Here is an 8,351-nt window from a genome sequence, read left to right as displayed (position 1 = left end):
AATCCCTTATAAAAAAAAAGGTGCACAGTTGTTTAGTTTGCCCCGGCACTAGGATTTGTCTCAAAACTACAAGCTGATTCTGGAGCACCAATGAGCAGAGCGATCCACTTATGTCTTCACCAAGAAAGGAAAATGAAAAATACCACAAAAGCAAACAGAGAAGAATCCGTGTCATATGTATCCACATATTTGCTTCTTTTTATTACTTCAAAATAACATTCATAGCTATACAGTCATACGACAGAAATCTTGAATGAACTTTAAATGAATAATTTAAAAACATTTCATGGAAGTATCTAACTCAGACAAAGGAGGAAAAAACTTACCAGGAGCGCTTTACTTTAGCATGACAGGACCATATCTGTTTTGAACATCTCACCGCTTTTTAACCAGGACTATAACCAAGTTTCTTACTTTCTTACCTTTTCCGGGGCAGACTACGGGCACAGAATTTGAAGCATTTCTTCATTAGCTACCCCACCCCCCTCCCAACAAACAAAAAAGGAAAACAACAACCAAAAACACACAAAAAAAAAAACTACCTGGAAAAAACTTCCAGGTCCATCCAGGTATCCGGTTGCTTCTGCACATTCTCGGGGATTCATTTGCTCGAGTAGCTGTGTACATATTTATATGTTACTTGTGTACGTGTCTTATTAAACCATACATTAAAGAATATATAACTTCTCCTAATAGGAGCATTTTGTAAGTCACAAAGGACCAGGAATTAACACTTGTGGGGCTCCAAATACTTTTAGAAAACACTCTGATGTACGGTCAACAGTTGAAACAAAATAAATCTCCCTTGCATGCGATATATAAACATGTTATACCGGTAAAAGACAGTATTTGTCTCCAGCAAATAGAATTTAGCTCCAGTGTCCATAAGGACATCTACTGGACTGCCAGCAAGACCAGATTTTGTAAGCAGCAGCTTCAGGGTTTGCCTGTGTGACAACATTCATCGTCTCTGCTTGACCCAGCTGTTCCCAGCCTCACTCGGGTGGTTTAACCTCCATCTGTTCGGACCGCGTTCGCTCTCTGTGGATTGCTTCTTCAATCATGTTGTGGTCAACTTAATATGTCAGTGTGTTGTTGTTTTTTTGGTGTTTTTTTTTGACAGCAAGGAAAGACATTGAACTTGCCAATACGCCTTTTGTGTAAATCCTGTAGCTGAGCAGCCTGACTGGTCACCTTGATGAGGAAATGTGCATCCACACTGCTTATTTTTTTTCCTTATCTTATTATCCATTATCTTATGTATCCTCTTATTTCATTTTTGTCCATTGTTGATGTTTTTTTATACTTAATTTCTTGCCTTTTTATGTGACATTGCTGCTACTGATTCATTTCCATTCTCCATGCCTGAGGCTTGCATTTCAGATGTCTCAAGTGCCCTGGCGAGGTCAAGGAGGCCATTAAGGGTCAGCCGTATGGATGTGCTTGAGGATGATTTGGGTCCTTGTCAGCAGATTGACAGGTTTGGGCAAGTTGTCTTCACCTTGTGATGAAGCATCACTTGTTTCTGCTGAATTTTGTTGCTAAAACGGACCTTTGTCTTTGGAAAAACAGCGATTTTTGACCTCCATTGGCTCTTGTGGCTGGATCGTTTTGCCGCCGGTTCGCAGGTTACGTACCTCTGATTCCTCTTTACAGTTTCGCATCACAGTTATCAGATGAAACATTGCAAACAACTGACAACTGTTGTTCACATAACAGAAGCTGTCAGTTGTTTTTAATGTTTCATCCAACAAACATTCAGTGCTCTTGTAGGGGATAGGACAGTCTGTGCAGGCTCCAAGTCACATTTTAATAGCTGCTGTAAACAGGTCTGAATGACTCCAGTCCACATTATGCAAAAGGAAAGTTAAGTCCAGGAACACAAGGACATAAACTTGACCAGAATCTTTGCTGAGAATCCCATTCAAAGCATTGATAACAGCAGTCTGGGGCCTTAAACCGGACTAGAAGATGTTGAGGGAGTTATTTTCTGACGAGAGAGTTGCTGAGTAGTAGAACTCTCTCAATAATGAAATAATAAATTGCAGGTGTGACATCGGCCTCTACAGCTGTTTAGTATGATGGATTCGGTCTTAAGAGCTTTGGGGAAAAAAACCCTCTGAAAGTAGTGAAACATTAACCATCTATAATACAGCTGTTGCCAGGCAACAAAAAAATTAAAAGACGGCAAATCAAGGAGGCGTGTGGAGGGTTAGAGGTGAAAAAAAAAGTTTTTATAGGAGTTGTAAGGTTTATGACATCAAAATGACCCATCTTTATCAGATTAGTTCAAGTCTACTGCTGAGGCATGTAATTTAATTTACACGAGAAATAACTAATAGTTTGACTAATCTTTTGATTTGTTTTCTTTGAAAAATGAAGCAAATGTATTCAAAAATCCCAAAGAAGGGAACTTAAGAGGCATCAATAGTCATGGATTGATGAATTTATCCACAGCGGCAAACCATGTGCAAGCAATATAATTCTCAGAATTAATGAACTGAGACTGGAATGGTTTTCTTGCATTTTCAGCCCGAAAAAGTAATTGTGGGGGACTCTCTTTTTGGAGATCAGAGTGAAATTGAAATTTAGTTTTCTGCCATTTATGCTCAGTTTTTTTTTCTCACCCTGGGTACTTTATCTATGGTGACAGAAAAGACTTTGACTTGAGGGGCCTTGATGCAAGGAGCAGCACATGGATCATTACGAGTGTCTGACTGACAGTTTTTTTCCCCAGTGCCCATGTTGTTTAAAATACCCCGACACCTGCCCGTTTGCCGCGTGCGCCGGTCTTTCTCCGAGGGGTAGCCAGGCACATTGCTAGCTTCATGCAACACAAAGCAACTTCTGATAGTCTGCTTGCACATTTTCTGGTCCATATATCCTCTGTACAAAACTGTCTACAACATGTGTGATAACAGGACAAAGCAAAGCACGATGCATGTCGTCACCTTCTTAAAATAATCCGCCTGAGTCATTTTATTTTTCAGGTTTGTCAGAAAACACAAAAAAACTGGTGACAAAACATCATAAGGAGTTGTTTAAGGCAACAACAACAAAAAATTGTCTTGGGCAATTACTTTAAGAAGATGAGGATATTTAGACACCAACAGAACAAGTTGTGCATCGTCCTATTAAGACAGACTACACACATTTACGAGGCACAGCAGCGTACCTCTCAGTCAGACTTTATTTAAACGCCTAACAGGATCAGTGTGTCAAAAAGCTTTGAAGGTCTTCTTTTTTTTTACTGGTATATTGTTGGTCTGTTAACAATTTACTTCAAAGATTACAGAGGCGGCTGTTTATATTTAAAACTTTTCCATGCACACAGTAATAATCCCTTCTGCAGCAAACATTGGAGACATTGAAGTTGCAAAACCAAAAGCTGTAGTTACACAATAAACTTGATAGTGTAGAGGAAACTCTCTGTGGGAAATAGACATAAACTTTTAGCCTTTAAAACATGTGTTGTTGTTTTTTTTTAAACAAATAAGTGAGAAATAAGTTCCCTCAGCAGAATTCATCATTTAAATAGTAATGTAGCCATGTGCAGGTGCAGTTGGCCTCTAAAGACAAGCTGTTTCATTCTGAGACTGCAAATAACCCCTTTGTGAGTGATTCAAGATAAGATAGATGCACGGTTATAGTCGACTGACTATATATAAAAAAATTAGATGAATGAAATGAGAACATAAAATAAATGAGATCAGTTTTAGCATTAATTAGCACCCCTCTGAATAGAACAGCCACTCTAGCTCCTGCACAAACTACTCCCAGAAAGTTAAAGTTTGGGGGAAATGGCTTAAATAGAGTTGCTGATCTGTTATTTTCATCCAACCATGAGTCGGTTAACAACATCACATCAAGTTTATGATCCGCGATACTTCAAGCAAAAGGATGGCCGCCAGGGACCTCGCATTCAGCCAAGTTGAGTAAGGCGCTGTATCATTAAAGTTAGCGAACTCCTGTATCTTGGTCGTAGCAGCACAGAAATGTCCAAACCAACTACCGTGACACAGGACCTAAGCCCCGGTAATTGGGGTTGGTAGTGAATCATTTATGTGCCCCATCCTCCACACTGTACTGCGCTACACTGGCAAATGTAACACGAGCGATGCCAGAGCATCACTGCCGAGCAGCTAGCTGCAAGTTGGGAGAGTTCTGATGTTCTTATTTTGTTCTCTCGTCTCATTTATTGTCGGTGCAGATTTAGCTCACACAGGGGCCCACGTCTCTCATTTGCTGAGATTTCCAGTCCTCTGCTGAGAAGAACATCTGAGAGGACCTAAATTTACTGACATGAGAAAACATATGACCGTTGTATGATTTAGCTAAAATGACAATAAGTAGACTATAGGATTTTAATTTAAAAAAACAACAACTAAAGCCAAGATTAAATGTGGTTAGGGAGAGATAAAAAAAAAAAAGTTTTGAGACCACAAGACTGAAGTCGTTTGAGATATGATCCAGACTTCCCACAAGTTGTTAAACTTGTGGCTACAAGATGTAACCTGTCCCAAAATTGGATTTTGGTCAGGAAATATAAGTTGCTCCTATGGTTTTATTATTATGAGGCCAAAAGTAAACAAAATAGATCGTTCCCCCTTATTTGATTGAAAGTTGTTCCCACTCTTGACAAGTTATAACCAGCAGGGTAACAACACTTTTCTTTTGGCCACAACATTTATTTCCCCTCTCTCTCTCTCTCTCTCTCTTGCAACTCCCGGTCAGCTCTCTTTGCTCCCTGTGCATTTTTGGAGTCAACAGATCATGTGAAGCATCTTAAGTATGGAGAGTCCTGAAAGGTGATAGTGCGCTTTAACGAGAGCATACCTTGTTTACTCAAGATAACTGTCTTTTGCTCACGAGATTACAAACTGTCACCTTGTGGGACTGTGGAGCTCTGTAGCCAGGTTTATTTGTCCGGGATGAACGAGAAGTGCAGCGTTCTCGTCTTATCCTCAGCTTGGCATCTGCACGGTTTGATTGACACGTTTGATAAAAAATAATAATGCACAAGGAGAATTTCATTTGTATTTAAATGTGTTCAGCCAGTAAACAGTACTGAATAATGTTAATGAACCTCTTGTAAAGACTGGCTATTTGAACTCTTATTTCCTTGTCATCTCAGGATTATATAATTGAGTGCATTTTCCCCCCATTTTCATTTCCTTCATTTAAGGGTTGAGCAGAGCAGGAAATTTGGCACAGCAGTGGAATGTGTTTTATTTATTTTTCAAACCTGGATTTTAAGCATCCATCCATCCATTTTCTGTATCAGTTATCCGTTAAGGGACGCGGGTGGGGGCTGGAGCCTATCCCGGCTGACATTGGGTATGAAGCGGGGTTCACCCTGGACGGGTCGCCAGTCCGTCACAGAGCCATCAGGAGCAATTAGGGGTTCAGTATCTTGCTCAGGGACACTTGGACGCGGTCCATGTGGTGTGCAATGGGAGGAACTTCATTGCAAGACAAAACAGAAGAGTATTAAGTTAACAGTGCATTATGATGAATTCTTACTCAGCTTTTTCTTAAACATCAACAAACCCAAAGTGGCTACTGTAAGTGGGCCACTGATACACTCTATAATCCAAATGCCGTCTTAGGGCTGATTCATTGAGGCATTTTTCCTTGTTTCCACAAACTGTTCTGTGTTTATCGGCCACGATTGAGATAAATCTTTCTCATTTTACTGAGCATCCAGTGAGGATTTAAGAGAGTGTGTATAATGACACCCACATCCTTGATTATTTACCTCCTTTGTTCACAGAGAGGACAAGAAAATAGCTTGAATTAACACATTAATCTCTCTGTACTGTGATTTGTCCACAGAAATTAGCTTACACAAATCGAAGTAAATGCACATAGTTTTTCTCGGTGTCAGGAAAGCTATTTGGAGACCTGTCGGCGGACCAAACAGTTTTGTAAAAGGTTAAACTAGCCTTTAAATTACATTGTCAGTATTTCTATCTGTTGTTGCTGGTGAAACAGCTCTCATTTCTCCAGCTCTAAACGCTGTCAAGGTGCCACCTCTGTTTGCTAAACTGCTATAAAGTGTCGAAACAGAGAGTAAAGTAATGAGGAAAGGGTGATGGAGGAGCTGCAGGAGCATTTATCTGAATGAAATGGAAAACCAAAGACAGGTAAAAGTACTCGGTGGTAAAGCACACATCGCAGTTTGCTGAATATTAAAGTCACCTTCTCGCAGACAACACATTACTCTCACTTGAGATCGTAGCTAAACAAATTCGGGGTTTTAATTTTCATGTTGTCTCGAGATGACTAAAGTTTTTCTTCATTCGCTTTTGGCTGGATTCCCGAATTTGACAAAACAGCTTGTTTAAATCCCTGAAAAATGAGTTTGTTTTGCCACAACAGCTTTGCGTCTCTCATTCATTCACGCTAATTTAATGTGTTTTATGTGAAAAGTACAAATAAACACAAATTAAACTGATGAGCTAATTCTTAGTGAAATTAACAATACTAAACGGTTTTTCCATTGTTCGTGCATGCAAAATGAGCCATTCAATTACCAGTTACTTGTCAGCCATACATATAGTTTCTATAAATACCTGTGACTCAGAATGTTTGCAATGCTTGTTAAGTCTGCAAATTACCTGGCTGTTGAATATAAACGATATTTTCAGTGTCATTAACTGTGCAAATATTCAGGAGATGCAGGTACTTCTTATTTGTCATTATTATATCATTTAATCCAAAACAATACATCAAATATTGAAGTTGTGAATGCAAGTCTGAAAATTGCATTGCACTGCAAGGTATGAGAAATATAATGCAGCATAATTTGCATACAATGAATTCTTCATACACAGCGACGTCTTGTAAAAAGCAGAGGCAGTATTCAGCTATCAGCAGCCGTGGAGATTCTGGAACACCAGGAAGTTGCTTGGAGGCAACATCGGCCACTAAAATGATGCTCAACCCAAATTGTCACCCATAGTGAAACAATAGCCAATCCTTTATGACACAGAGAGAGCTTTTCAAACTGTTCACAATGCTTGTCCTGGGAAGCTTAGCTAAACTAGAACAGATGTTTGCCTCAAAATTTTGCAATGAACTTTTCTTTTGCGCCTGCGGCTGAGTTGTCCTGCAGTGACTGTGCAGCAAATGAAGAGCTGCAGTCACTGGCACGGAGGAAAAAAAAGGCATTTGATAAAAACGATGCTCAAGATCCAAGAAGTGGAGCTTTTACCTGGACAGCTGAACACGGCCGCTTCTCTAGAGTGGAGGCTTTGGCCTTGTTAATCCTGGCAGAGGACGGCTCTGGTGACACGATATCATGGAAATAGATCGACCATGACGTGGTGCTGAGATTATTGGCCGCCAGCCATGTTTCTTTATCCTGACAGCAATGAACAGTGAAGTTTAGCAGCATGGTCATCAGCTACGACTTCAGATGTTCAAACCTAGAGGTCTATTACAGACGGTCAATCCCGCCTCATATTGAAAACATCCTCCAGTGTCAAATTGCACACATCATATTTAAGCTAAATCGGTCTCTGTTTTCATGTGATGAAACTCCTCCTTATATCAAATACTCTTAAAACGTAATTAACTGCAACTTTCGCATTTCAAACTCTTTCATCTTATGTTTCCGCTCAGATATATACTTTTTATAACATAAAAAAAAATGAATTTCCCATTAACAGGTGATTTTACTTTGCTGGTATAAATTCCGTAGCACAGTGGTTCTCATGGACACGTGAGCTCCCTCCAGTGGTATATGGCGGAATCCCAGAAATACATATTTTTTTAGAAACTGAAACAAGTCACAAGAAACTTAAAAAAAAACAAAGAATACGATAAAAACGCTAAATAATTTGAAATAAAAATAAATAAAACTTGTGTAATTTACAATACATTTTGTCTTTCTTGTAATTTTGTTGTTGTTGTTGTTGAGACCGCTCACGTTCATTTACGTCACATACGCGCAGCCGGAGCGCGCAGTACCTGCTATGCTAACATTAGCAACGCAGTACCCTTTAAAAGCGAAGACTCAAAATATCTAGTTGGACTGAGGAAGAGCCGAAACTCCCTAGTGTTTGTGGTACATGGTGACGTCCACAGAAGGGGAACCATGAAAGCAGCGGACCTCAGACGGACTTTTGAATCAAACACCGAAAGATGAACTGCCGGATTCTTTTCTGAGAAAATGCCGCACTAAGTAGTACAGTTCCAATAGCTCCCGGAAGAGCCGGAACCCTCCAACTCCTGAGCTGACCTGAGGGTGACCATCACTTCCACAGGCTAACCAGAGCCAACACTTTCCTCTCACTGACGGTAAGCTACATTCTGGTGTGTGTGATTCTAAAACTTTCTGTTGCGCG

General features: G+C 39.9%; 1 long non-coding RNA gene across 1 annotated transcript; it reads right to left on the bottom strand.

Moving 5' to 3' along the window:
* Window positions 1-5,117: 5,117 nt before the first annotated feature.
* Window positions 5,118-8,351, bottom strand: LOC147251845 (uncharacterized). The gene is made up of 3 exons (XR_015118699.1): window positions 8,246-8,351; window positions 7,217-7,366; window positions 5,118-5,462 (listed from the first exon to the last, which is right to left on the bottom strand). It is a non-coding gene; the product is annotated as an uncharacterized LOC147251845 (long non-coding RNA).

Source organism: Aulostomus chinensis, chromosome 12, assembly GCF_037954235.1.
Source record: "Aulostomus chinensis isolate RoL2024-O1b breed Wild chromosome 12, RoL_Achi_v1.0, whole genome shotgun sequence".
Classification (NCBI taxonomy): domain Eukaryota; kingdom Metazoa; phylum Chordata; class Actinopteri; order Syngnathiformes; family Aulostomidae; genus Aulostomus; species Aulostomus chinensis.
Note: the sequence above shows the minus strand (reverse complement) of the source record. Positions and strands in the feature narration are given on the sequence as shown.